Below are 15,998 nucleotides of genomic sequence, written 5' to 3' on the forward strand. Positions count from 1 at the left end.
CCTTCCTCAACCACATGCTCATGAATGTCTCTTATGAGTCTGGATAGAGTGACTCATATAAACGCTGGTCATGTGCAACCATGTTCGCAACATCAGGTTTTACAGAACTGTGCTTCTATTTCTACAGGTAAAGCACTGCTTTGCTCACAGGTATACTTTTGAAAGGTATTTTCTGAACGGAATTTATGTTTTTTACCTGTCACCATAGACAATGTTTTTATTTACTTCAATGAGACCTTTTTGTATATATGTTTTGTTGCTGCCTTTCCCTCTGCTGTTTTCGGTGGAACTGGCCACATATGTGTTTCAAAGCATATTTACTTAGAACAAATGTGTTGGCATGCAATTTTGATTTCTTCACACCACTTTGTACTGATGTACTCTGCGCATGCTTTTTGCACTTCCTCCACTAATCATAGCACTTTCAAGTTATGTTACTTTTCTGTATATCAGTGTTTTGCTTCTGCTTTGTTTATTAGGTTATGTTATCAATTTAAGGTTATAGAGAATTGCATTTGTTTGTGCCAAGTATAGATCTCAGATTAGAAATGTGCAACTTTCAGTTTGATTAAGCAGGATACAGTGGTGGTTATTTTAGAAGCTCTGTTTGTGTCTTGCACATTCCAAGTTTCCACGTTTATTAGGAACTTGATATACCACCCTAGGGTGAAGGCCAATCATTGTAGTTTACATTACGAGGGGACGCTGAAAGGTCCTCAGCCCAATCAAGAAGAGAATGATGTGGAGCCATGAAACTTACAGGTTATTCCACACTTTTTTGACACTTCTCATTTTATATCATTGAAAAGTGTGGAGTAACTTCTAAGTTTCATGACTCCACATCATTCTCTTCTTGGTTGAGCTGATAACTTTTCAGCGGCCCCTTGTATTGCGATGTCATAATGCCTCATTCTACCAGTGCCTAAGAGCCAACCTCATCAGTGATGTCACAATGGCTTGGTTTCCCTATACTTGTGCCCATTTGCTATATACATTTGCTTCATTGAAAAAAGTTTCAAGAAAAGTGTGGAGTAACTTCTAAGTTTCATGACTCCACATCATTCTCTTCTTGGTTGAGCTGATAACTTTTCAGCGGCCCCTTGTATTGCGATGTCATAATGCCTCATTCTACCAGTGCCTAAGAGCCAACCTCATCAGTGATGTCACAATGGCTTGGTTTCCCTATACTTGTGCCCATTTGCTATATACATTTGCTTCATTGAAAAAAGTTTCAAGAAAAGTGTGGAATAACTTGTAAATTTCATGGTTCCACATCATTCTCCTCTTGGTTGGGCTGAGAGTTTTTCAGCAGGCTCTCATATAAGTAAAGTATAAACACCCAAGGTGTAGACAGAAGGTTTATAGAGGAAGAAGAGGAAAGATTAGCTGTCATTTCTATAGTAGCATTATTATACATTCAAGTTTATTGTTCACTGAATTTGTGTTATGTTACTGACTCTTAGTAGTTCTTCTGTTTTAGGAAGCAGAGATTTACATATGCAAATTGTAAATACTTACATATGGCAAGTGGACAAGGCCTGAGACTAGAGCTGGAACAAAACATACATATGGATTCCCTATTTCAGAAGGAGATGTATGTCTATGAAGTCCAAACATCGGCGTCAGGATTTTTACTGCTCCTGGGTATGGATAAGTTTTGCAATAGTGCTCCATTTCAGCAGCACTATACTGAAAGAATTAGGAGAGGCTGTCCCCCTTAATTACCCAGTGTTCTCTCCTGCCCCACAACAAACATGAAACCAATAGTGCTGCAATATTGTGGACTCAGTACTTAATTGGGTGAACATAGACACATGAAGGGGCATTGCTGAAGTCCAAATCCAATTTTGGACTTTATGCAAAAAAAAAAAAAAAAATGTCCAAAACTCCAGCGTCAAACATGATCATTTTCAAGTCAGAAAAATGTCTCTCTTTTTGGTTTGAAAATGACCCTATTTTAAATGTTTTTGTGCTCAGTGCATCCTTCTTTAAGGACCATTAAAAAAAAGTCCATTTGGATATCTGGGAGCCAGCGGTTTTACTAGACTGGCCACACAGACATCCCAGCAGCCTAGGGGACACTGCAGTGAACTTTACATTAAAGGTCCCAGGTATACATCACATCATATTGTCTAGTGAGTTCTCCAGGAATAACAAAAAAATGTACTGTACCCAACTGTATACTACTACAATAGCTCGTATGTCTGCAGGTGTCACCTATATATGGGATCAGTAGATATTTTGTGGATTTTGGAGAGTGGGATATGGCCCTGCTCTACAGTCCACTGCACTGGCCAATAGGCTACTCCAGGGACCTGCTTGCTGTTCTAAGGGCTCCTTTTACAAAGGTGCGCTAGGGTTTTTAGCGCATGCACAAAATTACTGTGTGCTATAGTATATGGTAGCTGAAAATCTACCGCCTCCTAAAAAGGAGGCGGTAGTGGCTAGCGCGCTCGGGAATTTAACGCATGCTATTGCGCGCATTAAGGCTCCAGCGCACCTTTGTAAAAAGAGCCCTAAGAGAAATGGCCATTATATCTGCAGCTTCCATAGAGCCTGGTACATACTGTCACTTTCAACTCTTAGGGGGGATAAGAGGGGATCAGTGACCGCTGTGGAATTAAGGGGAGTGTCGTGCCTCTATCCCTCCAGTGGTCAGTTTGAGCACCTTTTTGGCACTTAGTCATTATTGAAACAAGTCTTACCCAAAACATCCTATTTTTTTTTTTTTTTACAATGTTCCATTATAGCAGAAAAATATCCAAATCATAAGCCCACCCTAATCCCACCCAAAACATACCTCCAACATGCCCCCTTGATTTAATTGACCTGCATAGAAAAACATCTTAAAAATGAGGTTTGAAAATAACAATTTAGACATTTTTGCAAAAAAAAAAGTCCATCTGCCATTTTGTGCCATTTTTTTCTAGGTTTTTCTGTTTTGAAACCGAGTCCCATAGTTTTCCAAAACAACAGATATACGTGTCTATTTGTCATCACTTAGACACCAGCATACATGTGTAAGTGCTGCCACTTATGTGAGTAGATATCAAGGTGAGATAAAAGTCAGATTTGATCATACCTTAATTTCTCACAGAAATGACTAATGCAACCAAATAGTGTTGCACACCAACCACATAGTGTTGTGTGCATCAACCTTGCAAGCAGCATTATTCACACTATCTGGGAGCATTTGGCCACTTGTTAAGGGGGTCAGACAAACTAACAAGAAGCTTCTCCTTTCCTGCTGATGACCCCAATCATCTACCTGTCTTCCTAAAGACTCCTTCTAGTCCAATATCCCCATGCCAAAGTTTCTGCCATCACATTTCTCCCTCCCAAAGACCTCTTATAAAATTCCCCCTCCCAAAGTCCTTCTCTACCCAAGACCTCTCTCTTGAAGGCCCCTCAGTCCAAGACCTCCATCCTAAAGATCTCCCAATCATTACCCTCCCCCCCTCCTGTAGGCCTCCTTAGCCTACCTGGCAAATCCCTGGTAATCCACAGTTGCTCCTACCCCCTACTGGTACCACTGACTTCCTAGAGATAGTGTCATGGTATTCTTGTGAGGGCTCTAGCTTCCCATATAAGGGGTATTTGTTTCAATGTGTGAGGACCCTCCGATGCTCCAGTTCCATCTTGGTTTTTTTCTCAGGACCTTTAGAAAGTGTTGAGCTTTACATTAATGTAGACTAAACTAAACTAAACTTTAGGTTTGTATACCGCGCCATCTCCACAAGCGTAGAGCTCGACACGGTTTACAGGGTTAGGTTGAAAAGGAGTTACAATGAAGGGTTATAGGAAAGGAGCTAGGAAGATAAAGAGGGACAGGGTACCAAAGAGCGGGAGGTGTTAGATTTTTGAAAAGAGCCAAGTTTTCAGGTGTTTGCGGAAGGATTGGAGGGAGCTTGAAATTCTGAGTAGGGATGTGAGGTTGTTCCAGAGTTCTGTGGTTCTAAAGGGGAGGGATGTTCCTAGTTTTCCTACGCAGGATATACCTTTTGCAGAGGGGAATGATAGTTTCAGTTTTTGGGAGGATCTAGTGGAATTAGGGTTAGAGGAGTTCCAGAAGAGTGGGATAACGGGAGGGAGGATGCCATGTAGGATCTTGAAAGCTAAACAGGCACATTTAAATAGGACTCTGGAGTGAACTGGGAGCCAGTGAAGTTTGGACAGGAGTGGGGAGACGTGGTCGAACTTGCCTTTAGCGAAAATAAGCTTGGCCGCGGCGTTCTGGACAAAGTATTCAAAGAAAAATTCATCATAGCTGTAGCAGTCTCAAGGCTTTGACAGTTATTTGCGTTTGCATCTCATCATCCCATAAGTTCTAGCTTTTCCAGTTCTCAATAAATATTTAGAATTTATGAATTCAATCTGCCTTTATATGTGATCTTGAATCAGAGTTTATGCATCTAAATAACCGTGCAGAGAGATACATGTAGCAAGCAGAGACTAGCTATATTTCAAATGTTGCTGTCATTACAGTAATTCTGTATGGGATAACAAGCATTTTGCATTTTCTAATGAAACTGATGGTGGATTAGTCTCCAGGAAGCCGAAGTAGGTTATGATCCCTGCGAGTGAGGGTTTATTTTGAGTTGCAGAGCTATGTGCAGGACTTCCTGGCCACTTTTCTAGAAGCAGAGTGAGATTATTTTCTCTTCTTTATTAATTTCCAGGTACTTTAGTTAGATTGTGAGCCTTCGGGACAGTAAGGGAATTTTTAAAGTACCTTCTTACTTCTCATTTATAATCTTAATGTATATTTTCTTCAAACCGCTTAGAACCTAACAGATGTAGCGGTATATAAGAAATAAATTACATTACATTACATGCATTTTTGCAAGACAATGAATATATTTTTTCCCCAGAAATGTTTCTAATTTCCAAATTAGGGTGAATGTGCCCCTTTATGGCCTATGATACAAAATACTAAGGGCCCCCTTTTATAAAGGCACAGTAGTGAGTCCCGATGCAGCAAGTGCTGCAAAACCTGTAGAAATTGAACAGGCTTTGTTGCATTTGTCGTGCCGGGAATCACTACCACAGGTAGGAAAAAAAATATCAGTTAGCCCACATGTTTCAGGTGATATAAATACCAGAGCCTGAAGGGATTCTTGCTTCACAACACATTTCCCTAATTCTGGCTTCCAGAAAGATTTGATAACAGAATTTTTATGATCCTACTTTCTTAAAATGACGGGATTGAACTATTTTGATTTTAAAAGCACAAATAGATGATGTTTCCATAGCTCCAAGGTTTTCCATTTCTAAGCACAGATTGTTATCTAAGAATACATTGAAAAATGATTATCTTTGCTAAATCTGCATTGAAAATTAATTACCTCACAAGCTAATTTTCAGTGATACCCTGTTATTTATAGTTGCTCATAGACAAAACCCTTGTTCTTGAACTAGCTTGTAAGATCAGAAATTTGATCTTAAATTTTAAAGAGATTCTTAAAATCCTCTTGCACATTCAGGTTTGGTTGCTGTGTATTTATCTTATATAGAGAGAAACAACATCCTACTCAGTGGAGTCTTCTGTCTTTAATTTGCAGAAAAAGTAATATAATTTGATAATCATACATAATGATGACGTTTTTAGATTTTTTTTTTCTTAGCGTTTATTATTTTTTATTTATTTATTTAAAAGTTTATAGCCCACAGCATCCCCCAATTCAGCGTGGGTTAAATAAAAACACACATAATAAAATTATAACAGACAATTATCGCAAAGAACATATGAGATAAAACTTCTATAAAATTCTCACTCAGCTAATAATATCTGATTCATTTGGTGATACTAGAAGGGTAATATATAGAAATATTAAACACAGTACACATATTCCTTCCCTTTCATCCTAGGGGAGGGGGGAAGTGTTCACAATAGGTTTTCCCCACTAGTGAGAAATTTGTCATTTCAACTCAGTGACTAGTAAGTGAGTTGGGAGGGAGTTCCGCCCCGGATGCCATCATGGTGGGGGTGCTGACACCCTTCCTCCTCTCTGCACCCCCACCTCTTCCAACTCCTCTCCCAGCTGCATGTGTGCCCCTTCCCTTCACCTATACCTCTAGTTGTTCACTGCCACAAGTAACAACTTCAAGGTGCTCCTCGTGACCGCGTCGGCTCCTGCTATCACTTCCAGGTGCCAACCATAGGAAGTGATGTCAGAGGGAGAGGACGTGATTGTGAGGGGCATGTTGAAGTTGTTACTTATGGCAGTGAATAACTAGATGTACGGGAAAAGGGAAGGGGGCGTGTGCATGGCAGGGGGGTCAGGGAAGGAGCGGGGGGGGGGGGATGTGGAGAGGGGGACAGGGGAGGGGCACCACAACCCCAGGCACCTCTTACCCTTGCTACGCCACTATTCCAAGCGGGCAAATGGAACAATTGCCTTACCGCCCTCATCTCCAACTCCCCGCCCTACCACCTGTTCAGGAAGTCACTAAAAACCTACCTCTTCGACAAATTCCGCTAACGCTGCCTTCCCTCCTTCCCTGCACCCTCCTGACCTCGACATGCCTCCATTCCCTCTGACTACGCCCCCCTCCCAAGCCACTATGGCCTCTCTTTCTCAATTTCTGTTTTACCTAATTGCCCTGCCTTTTCATTGCCTCCATTTACCACCGCTATAACATGTAACATCGCTATATACGTACTGTCTCTTCTTTAGTATATGCCTTTTTATTACTGCTATTTATGTAACATCTCTGTAAATGTAACAACACTGTAATATGTATCATCGCTGTAAATGTACAGTCTCTTCTATTGTTAACCGCATTGAACTTCCATGGTATTGCAGTATACAAGAATAAAGTTATTATTATTATTATCTAAATTGCCTTGGTCTCCATTGATGCCTGTAGTTTTTAATGAGGAGATAATAACTGATGAAGCTGAAGCTTCACAAATTTCTTTAATGGATGTTTGGAAAGGAGTTAAAAGGATTGAGGGCTTATTAAAGATCCAGTACAACATCTCTGTGACTTTTCTCACCAGGTGGTCTCCTAACTAGATGACTTGGACTGAAACGTACAATCACTGGATTCAGATTTTAAAAAAGAAGGCATTCAGCTTGGGTAGCTCCAACAAGTAGGAACATCAGGGATTAAAGATAGTCTATATTTTCACAGACAGACTGAAAAAAATTGGAAAATGAATTCAGAAGCACTAATCTGAGATTCTTGAATTTTCCTATGCCCAGACAGGAGCACGTTACAGGGCTTCAAAGAAGGTTTGGATAGGTACCTAGAAGACAAAGGGATTGAGGGGTACAGATAGGTATAGAGGTAGGTTATAGGGATAGGAATAGAGGTAAGTATAGAGATAGGAGTAGAGATAGGTTATAGAGTTAGTCAGGGACCACTACTCAGGCAATGGGCCTGATGGGCCGCCGCAGGAGCAGACCGCTGAGCGAGATGGACCTCTGGTCTGCCTCAGCGGAGGCAACTTCTTATGTTCATTGTTATCAGCAGAGATACTTTTGAGAAAGTTGCATTTCATAGAAGTATTGGTTTTACCAAATGCAGAAATAATTTCTATTATTGTTATTAATTGCCTTATAAAGCTCGGAAAGAGAGGCCAGAGGGGGGTGACACCTGCGGTGTCCTTTATGAACGTCAATGTATTACAGAATTTAACTTCCTCTTGGAGTCCTCTTAACACGTGTCACTCTCCTGGTTTCTTTTTCCTCTGAGCTTGATAAAACTAATGTGCTGAAAAATTCGGAAAAAAGATTTCTTGTGTTGTGGAACAAAGCTACAGATACTGTAGTTCCAGATGTGGCTAATATGACACAGATGAGACATAAGCAATTTCTTCAGTTAAAAACTAGAGCTTTTGCACTAGGAACTCGCTTTTACTTGAAACTTCCTTCCAAGTGTTTAATATCATTGGAAGACCTTAAATATGTTTTCCTTGAGCCATATCAGTTAGAGAGTCTTATTAGATAGGGAAGCAAATATAGTTCAGCATAGGTGGATGTATATTTCATATTGTCATAGAGTTGTTCGATAAGCAGTTACCAGTATTTTTTCTTAGTTCCTTAGTTAAAGATTTTTCTTTCTCTTCTCCGATTGATGTGGGTTACAGTAGTATATTGGTTTCTTTGATGAGTGCTTTGATGTATTTGTTTGTAATTCAATAAAGTGGAAAATAAAAAACCATAGAAAGAAGCAATACTATAAAAAATTAAATAAACATTTTGTTTGCATTTTAAACCATGAGAAAACAAGATATTTAGATTGTAATCTTTTCATTTCATTTCTTCTGAACAGCAGAATTTGACAGTTTAATGAACAGCTCTTGTTTTCATACACTTTACCTTTCCAAATGACTTTAATTTATGATGTTTAACATTGATAAGAGAGCTGGAGTAAACAAGAAAAGATCTGTATTCAGAGCCTGTTTCCCTCATGGGTTGCATAGGAGGAAAGGAACTTGTATGAGGATGGTTTGAAAACTTTGGTAAAAAAAAGCACTACACTTAGGGCTCCTTTTACGAAGCCGCGCTAGCGGTTTTAGCTAGCTGAAAATCTACCACCTGCTGAAAAGGAAGTGGTAGCAGCTAGCACGTGCGGCAATTTAGTGCACGCTATTCCGTGCATTAAGGCCCTAGCGCGGCTTCGTAAAAGGAGCCCTTGGACCAATGATTTTCTAGGATTTTTTTCATATTGTAGGAAAAATAGCTTACGAAAAAGTGGAAACTCGCTGGAATAAGTGTATAGCCCTCATTGGAGACTACATTTTTAAACTTGATTTTATACCAGACTTTTCAAACTGCTCTTGTACTTCCCCAAAGGGTAGGATATAGAAGATAAAGGGACAGCGTGTAAAGTGGACTTAACCATTTGTCTAGAGCTTCATACATATAAGTACATGAGACAGTGACGTACCAAGGGGGGGGGGGGGGGGGACATCCACCCCGGGTGCAGCCTTAGGGGGGGTGCACAGCTGGACAGGTCCGGAAAATTCCTGGGCTGCGACGGCACTCAGCGGCATCAGCGCCCCCCCTGCCCCGCGACAGCACTCAAGTTCGGCCTCCTTCTCCCGGCATCAGCAGAACTTTAGATCAGCAACAGGTGCTCAGTCAAAAGCTTCCCCTGACTCAGCTTCCTGTTTCTGCCCAGGCAGTTCAGTCAGGGGAAGCTTTTGACTGAGCACCTGCTGCTGATCTGAAATTCTGCTAATGCTGGGAGGAGGCCGAACTTGAGTGCTGTCGCGGGGCAGGGGGGGCGCCGATACCGCTGAGTGCCGTTACGGAGTGGGGGGGCGCCGATGCCGCTGAGTGTCATCATGGAGGGGGGAGGCGCTGATGCCGCTGAGTGCCGTCGCAGCCCAGGAATTTTCTGGACCTGTCCGCCTGTGCACCCCCCCCCCAAGGCTGCACCCGGGGTGGACCACCCCCCTGCCCCCCCTTGGTACGCCACTGACATGAGAACATAAGAGTTGCCATACTAGGACAGACTGAAGGTCCATCAAACCCAGTATCCTGTTTCCAACAGTGGCCAAGCAAAGTTCCAAGTCCCTATCAAGATCCCAACTAGTGAAACAGATTTTATGCTGCTTATCCTAGTAATAATCAGTGGATTTCCCCAACCTATCTCAATAATGGCCTATGGACTTCTCTTTTAGAAATTTATCCAAACCATTTTTAAATTTAAGCAAGCATTCCTCTAACTCAGAAAACTGTGCTTTGCAGCCATGATTTGCCTTCTTGTTGTGTTTTATTAGAGCTATAGGACTCCTTTTACGAAGGTGCGCTAGGGCTTTAATGCGCAGAATAGCGCGCACTACATTGCCACGCATGCTAGACCTTAACGCCAGCATTGAGCAGACGTTGGTTCTAGAAGCGTAGCGTGCGGTGTAGCGCGTGGTAATTTCCTGCATGCGCTAGAAACGCTAGCGCACCTTAGTAAAAGGAGCCCATAGTGTCCTGCAACTTTCTCCAGCCTCTTATTAATTTTTCACTAACTCCAGAATGTCATTCTGTGGCCCTGTTACCATGTTCCTAAGCGTAGTTTAATCGCCTTAAGTTTGAATTTGGCTGTATACGCTTTTCTTGTGGTTCATGTGCTGCGCCTACACAGGTTATCTCTACTCTTATTTTTGATTTTGTCTTTTTCATCCGATCTGGTTTTCTGATTATCTAACTACCTCCGATTGGGACCCCTGAGGAAGAAGTGTTTCATCGAAACACGGACCATGTTGGGTCTGGTCCGCATGAACATTAGGACCAGTTTTTTGGATGTATTTTTGTTGTTTATGCATTTGTCTTATTTTAAACATTTTTTGTTATTTTAATAAATTCCTGTCCCCTGTATATTAGCCTGCAGTTTTTTGTTTTCTTTCTCGTTTTTGGTGCTATTTCCCTATTTTCTGCATAATTATAATAAAACAAAGAACTATGATGCTGTACCGGTACATTAGCGTACTTTTACATCACACCATTAAAAATTTGATTACTGGTAGCACCGATATATAGACTGTGGTACCTACTGGTAATTTATCAGTATCCAAAATCTGGCTTGCAGTACACATGCAATACTACAAAAGATCTGAGTTCTAGGAAAATAATTAAGGTACCGGACCGGTAATCCAACTTTAAAAACATGTGATTCTTACCAATATGGAGCAAGTAAATCACCAACCAAACCAACCATAATCCTTCTGTAATGATGGTGTAAATATGGTACCAGTAGGATATGTTTCAAGCTAGTCTTTTGATATTGTTAAACTTCAAATACCAGTACACTCAGTAACTAACTATGGAAGCCTTGGTATCTGTAGATCAAAGGGATATAGAACATAAGAATGATGAAACACCATAAATTGGTGAAGCCAGTGGCCATTAATGCAATGTCACTTACTAAGATGGTGAATTGCTGCTTCTCTGACAGGCAGCACAAGCATTAAGATGATTACAAATCAAACCATCACCATTATATAAAGTTTGCACACAGGTTGCTCCTCTGCATAAATCACAACCGGGACAGAGAGGGAAAAATGCTTGAGTACCTGAATGCAATCTGCCTTGGAGTTTACTGTGAGTTTGAACTAAAAGTGTTACAAACCACACATTCATATGTTAAAAAAAACCCTGCAATTTATAACCTAGAAATTACGGTACATATGTATTTTGTTTCTCTTGTGCTAGTAGTCAGCTGTTAGTCATGGGCTGACAAGAAACAACTGCATATCCTTTGTGTATTTTCTGACTTACCCAATAAACAAGTTACGAAAACAAACAAACCCCTCTGGTGCTTTGGGAGAGGAGCGACTGAACTTTAGCTGACAAGCCTCTGCAGTTATAATCCCCTCTTAGCCACCAAGAGGGGGAAGGGCATACTGTAAATTTAGTCTGTAGCCAATGGTAGGGACGCCGAGAGGTGGAGCTTGCATTAGCTCCTCCCATGTCTCTGACAGGCAGAACGTGCTGTGGTGCAGCTGTGTAGTTCCGGCTCATAACTGCAGGCAGGTTTGATACGTTCCTGAGGCCGTTGAAGCACTCCGGTACTCTTCTCATTTTGTTGTGAAAAGGCAAGTGCTAAAGCTCCGGTGTTTGCTTTTATAAGAAAGCTTAGCAGGAAAGGGGGGAGGGGCTGGATCATTCAGGGGAAGAGGAGATGTCAGTTCAGTAATAGGCAAAAAGCTTGAAGTGCTGGAAGCTTGGGGACACGCACTTTGCCTTTCTCCCTCCTCCTTTTTGTTTTTATTGTATTGCTGATTATGCTACTGGCTGGTTTCTGTCCACACTCTTATTGCTGACATATATATGTTAGTAACACGGGCAATGCCCTGAGACATGGTTGATTGTTACACTGACTTCTAAGAGTGTGCAGGCTTCTGTTTCTAGCACACTTTCTTGGAAATCAGTTAATCTTATGTGTGATGGGTATTAAGTTGTGTGTCTGTTCAGCAACAAGTTGACTTGAATGCAGCTTTTTAATAATAATAATAATAATAATAATTTATATACCGCAGGACCTTGAAGCGCTGTGTGGTTTACAATGATTAAAAATGCTACAAATTAAGTAAAGCTAATAAAGTAAAAGCTAGTGATCAGCTAGTGATCAGTTATTGTGGAATAAGATTGTACAAATCAGCTGCCTAAGTACTTCAGGAACAGATATGTTTTTGGGTGTCTCCTAAATTCCCCATAAATATTAGTAAGCATAAGTAATTGTTCTAGATCTTGACCCCACAATGCTGCCTGATATGAGAAAAGATGTTGATGATGTTTTTTAAATTGACATCCTCTAACCCGGTGGAGAAACAAAATTCAATTGTGAGCTTCTCTTATGTCTATTGGTTGAGAAAGAGAAAAGGTCAGTTATGTATTTAGGGGCTAAATCAAATAGTACCTTAAAGCAGAAACATCCAAACTTAAACTTCACATGCACCTCCATCGGCAACCAGTGCAGAAGTCGATAGGAAGGTGTTACATGATCGAATTTCTTCAAACCAAAATTAGCCTGACTGCTGCATTTTGCACCAGTTGTAATTGCTGCATATTCTTCTGGGAAATTGCTAAATAGGCAATATTACAGTAATCAAGTTGACTCAGTATAAGGGATTGTACCAAAATTCTAAATGATGAAACATCAAAGTATGCTCTAATGGACCGAAGCTTCCAGAGAGTAAAAAAAACCCCTTTCTAACCAAAGAGTCTACCTGGTCCTTCATGGTTAGGTCCTGGTCCAGTATTACACCTAGAACCTTCATAGTAGTTTGAATCGGATAACTAAGTTTATTGATGCACAGTGATGTTTTAGTATCAAGCGGGTATGGTTTAGTAAATGGGACTACTTTGGTCAGTGAAGCAAAGTTCCTGGGTGTAACGAGTTCACAATCTAGAACAATATATCGCAACTGTGTGCCACCTGAGATTCCAGGTGTGCCACGAGGCGTCAGGGAGGAGGAGAAGCGCTGGCTGACTGCCTACAAGGTGTGCCTCTCTTGGTGAGAGGCACATCCTGGAGGCAGTCATCTGGCACCAGCGCCTCTCCTTCTCTCCACGCGTCTTCCCTTCTAGCACCCTCCCCCCCCCCATTGGTGGCTCAGGGCCCTTCTGGAGGGTCTTTGCGCATGCATGGATGGCGATGTGATGACATCACTCATGCACGTGATGTCATCGCGTTGATGTCCGCACACTTCCAGGTGCCTTGAGCTGCGACTTGGCAAAGTTTGCGAGACACTGACCTAGAATTTTAGTTTAGGCAGATAAGAGATTTCTTTGTAGGATTTTTTTTATTTATTTGCGACTGAAGTTTGGCAGGTCCTAAAATCACTAGGGCAAATGGCTTTCTTAATATAGTTTCCTTTTTCGTGACTGTGCAACATTATATTTTAGCTGTTCCTAGTGCTATAATTTACTCAGCCTCCAGATGGATGTTCATGAAAAATTTTCTGCGTAATATGTGTACAAAGAAGTCAGAAAAGGGAGAAGCTCTAATGCTGGATATTTACAGTACAGTGTTCCCCCGCAGTTCGCAGACCCGGTCATTTGCAGTATTCTCTGACCGCCTCTTCCTGTACTAAAGTCGGACTTCACCAATCAGGCGCTGCGTGTCAAAGCAACTCCTGATTGGTGAAGCCCAACTTTAGTACAGGAAGAGGCGGTCAGAGCATACCGCTAGTAATTTCCTTCACACTCCAGTGCTCCAGCTGCCCTCTCCTGCCTCTCCAAGCAAAAAACCGTATTCACGGTTTCTTGATATTTGCGGAGATTCCTGGAGCGGAACCCCCGCGAATATCAGGGGTGTACTCTATTGCCAAATTTCCATGTAGCATTTATTTGTTTTTAACCACTCTTGCTGCAAAAACAGACATGGTGGGGGCAGAATTAAGTTCGTGTTGAAGCGGGTTCTCTGAGGCAGCATGGTGAAACGCGTCAGAACCCGCTGAACCCCTGCATTAAAAGCTAAGTCTTTTTTGAAGTTGAGCATTTAAAAAGACAAAAAGTATTTTAAAAATGCAAAAAAGTGAGAGTATTATACTTAAAGATACTACAGGGACCAGTGCAATGATTGAGAATTGAGCCGTATCAGTAGTGGTCTAAAATTTTGCTTCACCCAGAGGTCTCATAAGCTAAAAACGGTTCTCTGAGCACTGAGAAGTGTTAGAAGGTGTGTGTTATAATCACCTGTGTGCACATATAGTTATATCTGTTTGCAGTTTAGTGCACTTGGGGCAATTAATTATTCCTGAATATATATTTGAGCATTTATACATCTGGTCATCTCTAGATTTTTTTAATGCCATTTATACATGGGGATACTTCTATTGCACAGGAAGGGCCATAGTGTGTCAGACTTTAAAATCTTTGAGTAAGAAATATATATAACTTTTTTATATTGACTCCTATGTATATGATAATATCCATTTACTTAAAGCACTGCAACAGAAACTGCATTTCACCAATGGGTTACAAAGGCATGTACATTCCCAGCATAGCCAGTACCAGGGCAAAGTTCTATGAAAATAAATATTTAGCTAAATATTAATAAAGCCCTTGTGACACATTATAATGGTTCGCTTAATGGGTTATGTTTTACACGAGCACGTTCTAATGGTTCTTTTATTTATATTTCAGTGTTTTGTCCTGTACCAAACTCAGCAGTTGTCTACCAGGACTGAAATCTAGCAAGGGTAACCAAAATCACTGTGAAAAAAGCCCTTTAGTTAAATTGTATGCAAAACTGATGTATTCTAGAAAATCCTGTGTCTTAGAGCTTCTAAATTGAAAGGAGCCCTTTAAAATATGGTAAATTTATACTGTGCATTAACAGCCAAAATTAATGCACAATAAGTGCAAAGGTCTACCAAATCCCCTTGTAGAAACCGCACAGACAAGTTCCAAACCATGCATTAATGTCAAGCACAAATAGTACAGATGTGTCTGATGCATTTGACAAAAAGCACCTATTACTCTATGCTAACTGTAGTGTGTAGTCCACACCCAATCTCCACCCATACCCTGCCCAGGCAGGATCCCTTCTGGCCCTTTCATGTGGGCATGTGCCCACCATGTGTTTTTTTTCTCAAAAAAAATACCCTCCTATGGCTCGACCCCCATTAGGAAGTACCTCCCATGGCAGAACCCCAACCCCCTGATCAGGTTCACTGGGATCTAGTGAGACAGGAATAATGCCCACTCACTCCCGCTGTGGTACTCCTCTGGCCTCAAAATGGCTGCCAAGACCTCTAGTGGTAATACTATGATATCACCACTAGATGTAATGTAGTATAACCACTAGAGATCTTGGCGACAATTTTGAACATGGAGAGTCATCATAGTGGGAGTAAATGGGCATCATTTCCACCCCATCAGACCCTGGGGACACCAATAATGCTAGAGTTGCCAGTTAAGGCATAGGGGATGGGGAGGACTTCCTGGAAAGGGGATTTCCTAAAGGGGTTTGGGCTGCAGAAAGGGGGTTTCTTTGGAGTGAAAGAAATGATGTAGTAGCTACATCATTTTGAGAGGCAAAGATGCTCCTGCCTGGAGGGAAGAATTCCTTGGGGTGTAACATGAGAGAATGACTATCAGGTGTTGAGTCAGTGAGGAATGTTTGCTATCCAAGGTGTTATGCTTGGGGCGGGGTGCTGTGGTTGGTGGTACTTCATCCTGTTGGAATGAACCTAGATAACTAGAGATTGTCACAGAGAAGATTCCTGGTATGAGGGAATGGGGGCAGTGCTGCACGAGAGGAGGGAAGCTACTGATCAGGAATTATTTGTTAAAGGATTAGCTTTCATGCCTGTGTGTGGGGAGATGGATTTTTTTCCCCCATGTGCAGAATTCTTAAATCACTGCTCCCTTTAGACGTTCAAGGGCCAGAACATGGGCATCCCTCCTGCCAGCCAACTTTGTGGTGGAGAGTTCCCTGCCACTGCCGCTCAGTTGATCGCGGAAGGGGGTTTCCCTTGCCACAGTCAGCTGATGGCAAGGGATCCCTTGATGATTCTCTAACTGGCGCCTATGACATGGGAG

General features: G+C 41.5%; 1 protein-coding gene across 3 annotated transcripts in view; it reads left to right on the plus strand.

Moving 5' to 3' along the window:
- The first annotated feature begins 11,423 nt into the window (after positions 1-11,423).
- Positions 11,424-15,998, plus strand: part of PTER (phosphotriesterase related) — a 118,435-nt gene continuing 113,860 nt past the window's right edge. Inside the window, exon 1 of one of the 3 annotated variants that reach the window (XM_033931267.1) lies at positions 11,424-11,542. The gene's annotated coding sequence lies outside the window, so the exon portion shown is untranslated. Of the gene's footprint in view, positions 11,543-14,634; positions 14,654-15,998 lie in introns of those variants that run through there. The other 2 variants (XM_033931268.1, XM_033931270.1) reach the window with 2 other exon arrangements.

The sequence above is a fragment of the Geotrypetes seraphini genome, chromosome 2, assembly GCF_902459505.1.
Source record: "Geotrypetes seraphini chromosome 2, aGeoSer1.1, whole genome shotgun sequence".
NCBI classification, from domain to species: Eukaryota; Metazoa; Chordata; class Amphibia; order Gymnophiona; family Dermophiidae; genus Geotrypetes; species Geotrypetes seraphini.